Source organism: Ixodes scapularis, unplaced genomic scaffold (assembly GCF_016920785.2).
Source record: "Ixodes scapularis isolate PalLabHiFi unplaced genomic scaffold, ASM1692078v2 PGA_scaffold0__279_contigs__length_252992795, whole genome shotgun sequence".
NCBI classification, from domain to species: Eukaryota; Metazoa; Arthropoda; class Arachnida; order Ixodida; family Ixodidae; genus Ixodes; species Ixodes scapularis.
This window is the reverse complement of record NW_024609835.1, coordinates 158,691,832-158,703,494: the sequence shown is the minus strand read 5'-3', so window position 1 is coordinate 158,703,494 and position 11,663 is coordinate 158,691,832. Positions and strand designations below refer to the sequence as shown.

General features: G+C 46.9%; 1 protein-coding gene and 1 pseudogene across 1 annotated transcript in view; one reads left to right on the top strand and one right to left on the bottom strand.

Moving 5' to 3' along the window:
• The window catches only part of LOC8052735, a 211,815-nt gene that overhangs the window by 25,716 nt on the left and 174,436 nt on the right, over positions 1-11,663 (top strand). The window lies entirely within an intron of this gene.
• LOC121045584 lies at positions 126-1,925 on the bottom strand (annotated as a pseudogene).

The following is an 11,663-nucleotide window of genomic DNA, read 5'->3' as shown; positions in this document are numbered from 1 at the left end:
CTTGGAGTGCAATTATGTCTGGCACTTCGGAATTTTTATTTTGTAGGAACTGCTGGAGATTCCCCCTCTTACGGCGGAATCTGCGGCAGTTCCATTGCCATATGATGTGCGTAGTGTTTTTACCGCTAATCCTGGCCATCATTAGTCGGGCGGCTGTAAGGCTTAGTTACTTTAATGGGTCCTACCCTGGGCCTCTGTTGAGCGTTTTCTAGGGCCGTAATTCTGGCATTACAATTCTCGGCAAATTGTGTGATCATGGTGTGGAAGTTTTTATGGATTACTTCGAATTTGAGATCAATGACCCTGGTTATTTTATCTATGATCATGTCTTCCCTGATATTACGCTTAAAGTTGCCGGCGCGGGTGGTTGTCCCCTGGGAATGAGGGGATTGTTCTACCGCTCTGCATTTCGCGGGTAGGTGTTCGATATCGGAATCTGATTCCGCATCTTGTGCTGTAAGTTCTACAATTGCCGGGGGTGCGTCTATTTCTATAAGGGTCGTTTCTGGATCTGCGGGCGCAGCCGTTTCAGGCGGTGTTGCCTTGAGTTGAGCGATCTCGGCCTTCAGGGCCTTATTCTCTGCTAGTAGTGTTTCGAGCATTTTTTTTTAAATTTTAGTAAGCTCACTGTTGTGAGATGAGGGGAGGGTGGGGTTTTCTGTCATAGTGGGTTTAGGCTGGGAGACTGCACTTGCCCAGCTCATCTTGTTGTTGTTTGAGGTCTTGCTTTCTTGTTTCGCTTGGGGTCTATGTTCCGATGGAAATCTGGTTTGAGATGCCTTGCGGCTTTTGGCCGTGTTCCTTGATTTGGATCGGGAGGGGCGTTGGGTCTCCGTTGTTTTTTTTTCCGCCTTGACTTGATAGCAATGGGTCTCTGTCTCCGTCGCTCCGGTTGTGTAGTGCTTGTTGCTGTTGTCGCTGTTTTTCCCACTGGCGCTGTTTGATGAGGAAAGGCGTCTGAAAGCGTTTCCGGCAGCACTTGACTCCCGTCGGATGGTCTTTGCCACATAGCGCACAGCTGGGGTTGCAGTTGTGATTGTCCGTGGGGTTTTGGGCACCACATTCTATGCATTGTTGCTTGTCAGGGGTCGGGCATACGTCCGCGCGATGACCGATGCGGCCGCACGCGCCGCACACTTCGATTTTTTCCTTGTGGAGGTAGCAGCGGTACTCCGCGCCCTTGTAGTAGACGTAGAATGGTACCTTTGGGCCTTCAAAGATGATGACGACCGAGTTGGTGTTTCCCATACGACGGACTTGCAGGATGGGGGGGGGGGGGGTTCTTCTTGTAGATGAGGCTTTTGGTGATGTCTTCCGCAGTGTCGTAATCCGGAATATTGTGGATTACGCCTTTGGAGGTGTCTGCTGGTGGGGTTGCGTAGGCTGTGGCTTCGTAGTGCGTGTCTCCGAATTGGAGTTCTCTGATTCGATGGTATTTCTCAGCGTTTGCCGAACTTGGAGTGCTGATTACTATGATATTTTGTCCCACGCAGGAGCGATATATGTCGTCTTCCGCCTCAGCGATCGTTACTGTTGCGGCGCGCAGAACTCCGTCTCGAATTAGCGCGTCGCTTAGTTTTCAAATATTAAGCCCGTCGCGGGGACGTACGATGATCTTTATGTCTTCCCTTAGCAGTTGTGACTGTCGCGGCAGCTGTGGTTTCTTGGTGGAATATCTGGTACGCACTGCGCCGGCTCTAGCTGTTTTGCTTGTTTTTTCTGCTGTTAGGCCAAGCTCCGCGAGGGTTCTACGATTCCTGTTGCGGTAACTGTCAAGCCATCCCGCTTCTTTGGTTACTTGTTCTGGTGTAATATCTGTCCCCTCTACTTCCTACTTCCATTCCATGAAAGGAGCTTACCCGGTGTATCTGTGGGGTGGTTGACCTACCCTGGGTGCTGCCTTGTGGCTCCTCGGCGACCGGCATCGGGCAGCTGCGGCGCATCGATGCGACGGCGCCGGAGTCTTAATTGCTCACGGATCCCATGCGGGGCACGTCCGCTTCGGCACCGTCATCAGTGCCGTCGGTGTGATCACGCCGGAGTTTTTTTTATCTAAAAAGACGGAGCTCGCCACCTACACGCAGAACTTCTTTTTTTTTTTTTTTCTTATCTCTCTTTTCTTTGCGCTCGCACGCGCGGCACCAGAGCTCGCAGGAGCCGCAGGAGTCGTCTTTTGCGGCTCGTCACATGCCGGGGTTTTAGAAACTGTCGACCCCACAGTGCGCCTTCATTGGACAAAGAAAAAACAACATTAAGCAAATACCGCGCTCTGAGATATGCACGCGAGTGAATAAAAATGTACATACAAAATGGTAAATGAGAAGGCATGCTAGAAACAAGTGCACACACTATAAATTCCAAAAGTTCAGTCATCGGGTAGAGGCTGTGCAAATTCAGCGTTTGGTGTAGATACGGCTTCAGTTTCTCCACGTGCACTACATCGCGGCCATTACCGTCCATGAGTTTAATCTCGTAGTTCACGGGATAGAGCCGGCTCAAAATTCGGTGGGGCCAGTGAACCGTCGTGTTGCCTTCAGCCCCACGGGTGGTGTCTTTAACAACACGAGCTGGCCCTTCTCGAAGGTGATGTCACCCCCGTCGATGTAGCTCTTTTGTTTTTGTTGAGCGAGCTTGATGTGCTTAGCGGCCAGTTTCCGAGCTTGGTTCAGTCTCTCTGAACAATGACTGAATAGTCCGATGCATCACGTAGTTCAGCGAGCTCCTGGCGTCTAAATGACATCAAGGGGGAGCACAGGGTCACGGCCGTAGACTAGGAAAAAAGGTGACTGACGAACGGTGTTCTGGAATCCGGTATTATAGCAAAACACAACGTAGGGAAGGACGTCGGCCCACTTGTCGCCTCCGGCTGTTGTCAAATTGATCATCTGCTTGAGCGTCCTGTTCGCCCGCTCGCAGAGTCCTCTCCACCGCCGCCGTACCCGAGTCGTGCATACTCCTCGCCACGCGCGGCGTCTTTCTCCCCCCTGACACTGCGCAATGCCGCGCGTTCTTTGGCGCGGCGCACTAGAGCCTGCGACGTGATTGGCGTAGCCGCGCTATAATAAAACGTCTATCTCCCCCTACTCCTTGCCATGCGCGGCGTGTCTCTTCCCTCTTACATTGCGCAATGTCGCGCGCTCTTCGGCGGCCACCTCTGCGGAGCACTAGAGCATGCGCCGTGCTCGGCGTAGCCGCGCTAAAATAAAACGTCTCTCTCCCCCCTGTCATTGCGCAATGCCGCGCGCTCTTAGAGCGCCAGTTTCGCTGGACTTCCCTCTTCACGGGGTGGAAGGGCTCTCAATTTTACTAAAAAAAAATAAAGGGAGGCCGCAAACGTTACCACTTAGGCTACTGCCTTGAACGAAAACTTTCCGCCTCGCCATTAGTTTGTTTGGTGGCCGTTCAAATTTAAGAAGAAAAAAATACAACTGGGACACCCTGCGTTTGTTTAAGCTAACAGTGTCATGATGTGTACATCATCATTGGTCATCGTCGTCACAGTAAGTTTACAGGCGAGCGTTTTACTATCAGCGAAATTTATGTACACCGCGCTTGCGAGAAAAGAAAGCCGCGTGTTATTTTTTTTTTCCCCAAATATATAAACTCACGCACAGAGGAGAGTTCCGATTTCGTCCGAATATAACGGCGCAGAAGTTGGAATAACGCGCTAAATCGTGACAACGTAGTACGTTATCTGACACAAAAGTTGTACCTATATGTCACACGGCAGTTTAAAATGCTTAGCTTAAGTTTTCTTTCTTGCTATAACGTTAACGAAATATACCTCCAGCATAAATTGACACATTTCAAGACTTGGCTTAGCCTACTCAACAAAAACAGAATCGGCGGCTGAGGTGACGAGGACAAAGTACGGGCGCGCATGTCATAGCACTGACTATTGTGCTTGCGAAAGCGCTGAAACACCCCACACTTTAAAAAAAGCACGTGCATCTACTTTCCCGCACAGCGCTCGAAGAGCCAATCAGCGCAACTTACGGAGGCAGCTCAGCGAATGACGATGCCGAAACATATGTTTAGACCAAAAAACTCAGTCTCAGTTGAGACATTCAGCAATGCAAAACGTCATGCTTGCATTGCTTAATGCGACAACTCAGAGTGCGTTTTTTTTTTTTTTTGTCTAAATATATATGTTTTGGCAACGTCATTCGCTGATCTGCCTCTGTAAGTTGCGCTGATTGGCTATCCGAGTGTTGTGCGGGAAAGTAGAAGCACGGGCTTTTTTTAGAGCATAGGGACCTGCGCGATGTCTAAACTTTTAGCGAGAAAATGTGCCAGGACAGTATACAGGGACATCAAAGACACGAATGTTCAGTATAAAACGAGCCCATCATTGAAATAATGAAACCCACAATTCATCAAAACAGATTAAAGTCAACATTTAGTGCCCAATATTTCACAAAACCAATCAAACACTTCACGGAAAACTTCCTCGAGGTACCAGCGCCCAACCGGCATTCTACAAGTGGCTCATTTTGTTAAAATTAAATAATCGCATTACCTAACTAAAACATATTTACATTACGCTTAAAGTAACTATATGATCATTTACCTTTCTCTATCGCCGAGGAGAAGAAGCCACGGCTGAAAAGTATTCTTGATCTCTTGGCACCCATGTAACGCTGACTTTGTTTAGTTGGCTGGCATCTTACTTTCGCAGCCCTTCTTTTTTCTTTTTTTCTTTTTTTCCTTTTGCAGATATGTTTACGTTTATGAAGAGAGCATAGATGCTATCGACTATCGAAAACTCTACTAAACAGCGATTGCGCTTCGAATATTTCGTAAGAAGACGGCCCTCCCTTAGAATAAAAACAAATAAATCAATGTATTTAATGGCTAAACTACACAAATTTGCGCTGCACTTTACGTCCCTATAGCCGCGGGGTCTGAAAAAAAAACAGATGCAAACAAAACAATGAAACAAGCTAAGTGCGTTAGTTTGAGCCGCCGGGCGCAAGACGATAAACAGGTCAGAATTGATTTTCCCCGGCTTAGAGGCAGGATTAATATACACCGAGGACCGCGCTTCATCCAGCAGCCACCGCGGTTTGACTCGAGGATCCGCAGCGATTAATTTTCTCCACCAGTGTACATCCGCGGCGCGTCTGGAGTTTATCCAAGGTCATGAAGAAAAAAAAAACATTCAGTGTTTTGGGGAGCGATATGCTGTCGATTGGTTTTCGTTTCGCTTCGAGAAAGTACGAACAAACAGAAACGGCGACTCGCAAGCGAGTACTTAAAAATCGAAATATATCTATTCGTTTATGACAACGAAATTAATATCCTGTGGACGTCAATGTTTGAAATGTATGAAAATCTGTTGATCGATATGTTTAAATCAATATGTTCAAAAAATCATGCCCTAATGATTATCGACTATGCATAAATCTAATAAAAAAACTAAATTTAACCGAATTATCGCCTTTAGAACGAACGGACTAATCAATTTACCTTACTCGCCACAGTGAATATTGGAAGGTTCTCACATCTAGATCTAAGTATGGACAGCTTCGATATTTAGTTCCTCGACTTTTAAATCATCTTAAGAACATTACCACAAGAAATTGACGTTGCATGTTTAGTAAAACATTTTGAACGTGCAAATCTGAACCTTGTTGTTTTTGCTTCCGTCTACGGTATTCATTTGCTAATGTTACTTCAATTACTCTATAACGTAATATTCTTTTCTACGCCTGTTTGTGGTCCTTTATTGTGTAAACTGTTCGCCAGCTAGGTTGGAAGACACGCAAAGCTTCATTTTGAAGCTTCTTTTCTTCTTTACCCACCGGTTGTACAAATGTTAATAAATATTATTTTTTGTTTATTATTATTTTCCAATAACAATACGGGAGATGTTGATGCGCGCCCTGGTTACAAGCCAGTGTTGTTGTTTCGCGATTGCTACGCAATAAGATGGAGTTATCGTAGATCGTTTTTTCCGTCCCGCAACGCTCTCAGCAACGAGATCCGGAACTCTGCAGTCAAGGCCAGCTGCGGCCATGCGCATTACCGGCGTCCTGGAACCAAAGAGCGTAGCGGAGTAGTGAAAGCGGTCTACGAAAACCCCCTAATCCCTAACCTGACTAAAACAAACATTGGGGAATGGCGTCCGTCCATTGGCGATTAACACTTTTGGCAGAAAAACACACAAATGCAACCAAGGCTCGAGCCTTACGACGGCTAAGCTGTGACCGGAAGCCCTTTGTTTTTATTTTTTTAGGAATGGCTGGTATTCGCTGCAACGGCAAGGCCAACGTCCTCGTTAATATAGGGCTTTGTTTCAGGGGTCTTAAGTTCTGATGCTAACATTCTTAACTATAAAGGATCGTTCACACAGTTGCGTCGACTGCGTTGCTTTGCGTTGAGTCGTGCCCCATAGTGCCTCCCCATTGCCTCGTCCGAAGGGCCCCCATAGCAACACGTTTATAACCGGATAAACTTTCCTTGGTTTGTTCTTCTAAGCAATGGTAGTCGGCGAATAAACTCCTTAAATATGAGCATTGTTCATCCCCTCTACTCGGAGCGAAAACAGGCCACCACGTAGTGATTATTCTATGCCGCCAACGTTAATCATAGCGGCGCGCTGGGGTCGACAAAGAAAACGCGTGCTGAGCTCCAGGCATTGTTAAGCGCAGTTCGCACATATGCCACCGAGTAAAGCGCCGTTCACACATATGCAACCGAGTAAGACCTAGAGAGACCAGACCGGTTTTTAAGCCTCTTGCGACGTTTTAGGACCGGATGCCCTGCAGCGGAGCCGGCCCCAAGACGTCGCAAGAGGCTTAAAATCTGGTCTGGTCTCTCTCAGTCTTACTCGGTCGCAAGAGTGTGAACGGTGCTTTACTCGGTTGCATATGTGTGAACGGCGTTTTAGAGTTCGGCTCTTGTCATCACCGCGGAGGTGGGACGCGAGCCACTACCCGAGTGTCCTCCGAGGCATTGATTGTTACGAGCCGAAGCCGAGCGCTCACGAAGTTCCCGTGTCCAATTCGTGAGCCGCGCTCGATGGTCGTCAGGCGGGTGGTTTCGATCCCACAATTACGTCATCAAGCTTTAGGAAGGCAAGACTGAAAGAAATGTTATACTTCTTATCTTTGCTATTTCTTCGCGACCAAGAAGCTTCTGAATCAGTGGTGGTACGTGCGAGTATACTTGGGCTAAACTAGGACCAGTACGCCTCTGCGAAGTCATGAACCTTTCCAACCCGATATCGTTTCATGACTCCTTTAACGAAGTCAAACGTAGCTAAACGCAACTTTGTGAACGAACTTTGATCGCGGTTGAAAGCTGGACCGAAGTAACGCAGTATTTATCAGTAAGATCAACAGTTTTATTAATGGTACGGTGTATTTGTACAGGTAACCATGCATGGTTAATATGACCAATGACCACTTCCAGTATACACACGTCGAGTATGTCACCAAAGATTTCGCCAATAAACCCCTTTCGAAATACCGCCCTCTGTAAGCAGCTGTGGTGTCCCTTCACAATGGCGGACTAAAACCTCAACGTCATGGCATACTGGAAAAAATACACCCACAGAAAAAGATGATGAGCGCAGTGACATTGCACTGGCGACGCAGTTTGATTGGCTCGTTCACTCATAGTGCTGGCCGCGCTTCGACGTTCGCTATCTTATGGAATGACTTGCACGTTTCTCGATGCAGTTGTTTCGCCATTGTGCAGTGGTTCCGACCTTCAAACAAACGGCACGTGACTTTCGAAAGGGGTCAATCGCTTCTCAAACATAATTGTTTACTTCCTCGCGTTTCACTAACATTACCTTTTTTATGTTTACAATACGATTCTGGTCTTTATTAAAATTGAGTGTGCAGCCTTATCTGCTACCCTGGTATCGCACTATTGCGAGTCGCGTCATACTTTTATTGAACATTCATCGCACACTCAGAAGTCGCGTGGTGTCGTCTAACCTCTTTTCTTAAAAATCTACTTTGCTATTTCTGCTTGTCTCACTAAATTTATCACTTTAGTCCGACCTTCTGCCCAAGGCTGTTTCGGGGTGATATTGATAATGATCCCATATATTAATTAAAAAAATCACCTTATGCAACTTCACTTTTTATGCTCCTTCTCTGCCACAAACCTTAAAGGGCTACGGAAACCAAATTCTAGAGCCCATCTCTTTGCTTGAACATAAAGAGGGTTAAAATAGGACTTCACCAATACCAATATTCCGCAGGATAACGCGAGAAAACGAATTTTAAACTGAATAAAACGATAACCAAAAACCACCTTGTGGATGTCTGTGAAGCTTCGATGGAATGTCGTGACGACAACATGCCCGTAGGAGCAGCGCCACAACGGGAAGTACGGTCACTCATAGGCATTACTTAGGCCTGAACGTAGTACCGAGGCGCTTTGGTGAAGAAAGCAACAGCAGAGTTGGCCACCGTTCGTTTTAGTATCGGGTGGTCTTTCCGGCAACGCTTCTTTGGGCTTGTTTGGAGATTCTGTACGTGCGATGTAATATTCACGCTGCGAAATGTCTGTTTAAAACGGGCCCGCATGCCCACCTTTCCTGATTACGAGATAGCTACCTTCGTCGACCGTAACTGATAACAAACTCGATCGCTAAGAAGTCAACACAACTACATCGTTGCTAAAAGGAGACGGCCCGTACGGCTCTCCAATGCGGCGCGCATGTAAACAAATCCCCGCGGCGCTTTTCGGGGATGCGGGAGAGAGCCAACGTCCAGGAAGATACGTTTGGAGCAAAAGAGTGTCAGCGTTCTTGGTAGCCGCTTCGGGGACGGTCTTTTACAACCGATTTTATGAACCGCTGGGCCTCTAGACAATCGCAACTCGATGCTGACGAGACGCTCGGCAGAGAAATATTGGACCAGCATTGAGTCGCTCCCGAAAACTGCTCTAACTCGACATGTGTTGGCGTATCATATCGAAATAATGTGGACATCTAAACAAATGTGTACGTACCCATGTTGCGAAGGCAATTCATATGGCGTTTATTTGAGCTCTATAACACACACACAAAAAAGGAGATAGAATTTATAGGAGTGCCTCCTTTTCCGGCGAAACGTTGGTCACCGCTGCATCTGAAAACAAGCTAGGGACGACGGGGGGAAAGACTGACCTTCTTATCCCAATTTAGAGGTCAGGGATCAAACTATTCATACGAGGAGGGTCCACAAAGGTCGCGTGGGCGTATTCCATTCATCAAGCCAGCCGGTCGTGTGCAGATGGTCTTGCCCCGGATCGTCGAAGTGTTTTGCTAAGCCTAGCGTCTTCGGTGGTCGCTTGGTCGGTGGGTCCTTGTCGTTGTAGCTTTTTCAGGTATCCGTGGTTCTTGCATTTGTCTCCGCCGCGGCGTTCAGTTTCAATTACCTTTTTTTTTTCTTTTTTTCTCTCATTGGGACGCGCACAGAGAGCACATAGAAATGCATGTTGGTCGTCGCTACGACGTAATCGTGCGATGTGGCTGGCGGCGATGTAAATTTGATCACAAAAAGTGCGTAAAGCTTTGTAGCTGTCGTAGGCGTGGTCGTACGATCTCATCGTAGCGTGCGAAAAACTTCCGATAATTTCGCTTCGTGAATGCGGTACTTTTCGTAGCTTTTGCTGTAAGATCGTTTTGTGAATAAGCTCTGTTACCTGTTGCGGACGATGAAGACAGGACAGATGGGTCGTATAAATACGACTCTAGGCGGAATCGCTTCTCGGCCATCACGGCCTGGTGATGTAGCGGCGTGGCGGCATCTTCGTCCTTACTAATGTCATCTACCCACCGCTCTCGTCGCGTTGGTCGGCGACCATTCAGCAGCCCTCGGGTACTTCGACTATGCGAGATTGTAACACGCTGACGCCACCAAGTGGCAAGACTCATAACTACGGTACGCTTGGCCCTCCAAGGCATGATGACGTCAGGACCGCGCCGGATCTCCCGAGATGCATCGCGCTCTTGGACGGTTGATTTTGAAGCGCTCGCCGAAATCCAGGTATTTAGAACGAAAAATACAGCCATCCGCTTGAAATATGACCATGCGATTATCAATTACAAGTTTATCTGATTCCATTTGACTTATCTCTAGGTGTTTCCTGTATATTTTAAGTTTCGAGTCAGTATCCCTTTAAAGGGCCCATGAAACGAATTTTGGGCTGGTATAAATCACTTTAGATTAGGATTTTACTAATAGCACATCGTTCAGTGGGCCAAAAGAAAAAAGGTAGAAAGTCAAAAGCCTGACTTTCAGTGCGAAAAGCTGAAAACACAGCGGACTATTTCGAACCTCCTCCCCTTCGTAAGCTCTCTACCTTTTCACTGTGATACATCCGGGGTTCCCAAAGTGCGTCACCGCGTCCAAACGCACGTCACACGATACCGGACCTCCCTTATTCCCTTCACCCCTAAGCTGATATTGTGGTGGAAGCTACGCGCTTGTCGGAACAATCAGTCGCCTCCCTTTCATCAACCTGCCCTCATTCTCTGCGTGTGGGTATGCGCGAGAGAGCATGATCACGTGGCAAAAGTGTGGCAGGCTCAACGAGCACGTAGCTTCCACAGCACTGTCAGCTTCGGGGTGAGCGGGGTGGGGAAAGCAACTAGTCTGAATTTTGAGCGCCGGGCTAATCTTTTAGGGGGAGAATGGCTGTGTCCGGCTACACAAGCGAGATTCTGAGCAAGAGGGGACTCCCCTCTTTTCGTCTTCTCGGACTGTTTGGTGGAATGCGCGATTTATGAGTTGAGGAGGAAAGGTAAACAGGGAAAAGTTGGAAAAGCGTTTCATGACCACATTAACGAACATGAGCTTTTTTCGCACAGGCATAAGTACTGAAAAGGCCGGTTTTAAAATTGAAAGTACTAATTTTGATACTTGGTCGTAGAATTCTCGTATATTGATCATTCCTACTACTTATTTCTGAATTTATTTACTTCGTTTAGTAGGTCAGCCGATCGCCTCCTCTCTAATGTGCTCGGGACGGGGAATCAACCAAAAAGGAAAAATCAAATGAAAATGAAATGAAACATGCGGAAGGGTGGTCGGGGAATAACCTTCTTTGTCGAAACATGAAATTGAAGACCACGTTAATATTGACATCCCGTGGTCCGCAATTTCTCGGCTGGATGACAACCGAATGTTCATTTTCTGTATAATCCCAAACTCAAAAGGAAGTATATTTATAAATAAAAAAAACTTTCTTCAGTAAAAACAATAATGCATGCGAAGGCGCTCTTTCTTTTCAGTTTGTTTCATCAGCATATTTGCATCGATAGACCATATGAAAGAACGCACAAAAAAAAAAACGGTTTTCGTCAAATCAAACTTGGCTTGGACCCGTTGTTTCCGGGGGCACTTTTGAATTTCTAAACAAGCAAACAGGAATATTGCGGCGCTTTGTTCAAGTCCCAGGGCATAAACGAGAATTCTACATAACTTTAAAGAAAGGTTGAAGGCAATCGGTGGAGTTCCGCGATGCCAGTTTCTTTCTTTCAATACTTCAGTTTCGTGCACGGCTTGGCATATTCCTCTCGTATTCGAAAAGACGAGAAAAACACGAACTTACCGGCGGTTTGACAGGACCGTATATTTTGACTTTTGGAGGGCTTGAACCTTGTGGTTCTCGGAATTGTTTGTAAACGAATTCTCTGCTGTTGTTTGTTTGCTTTT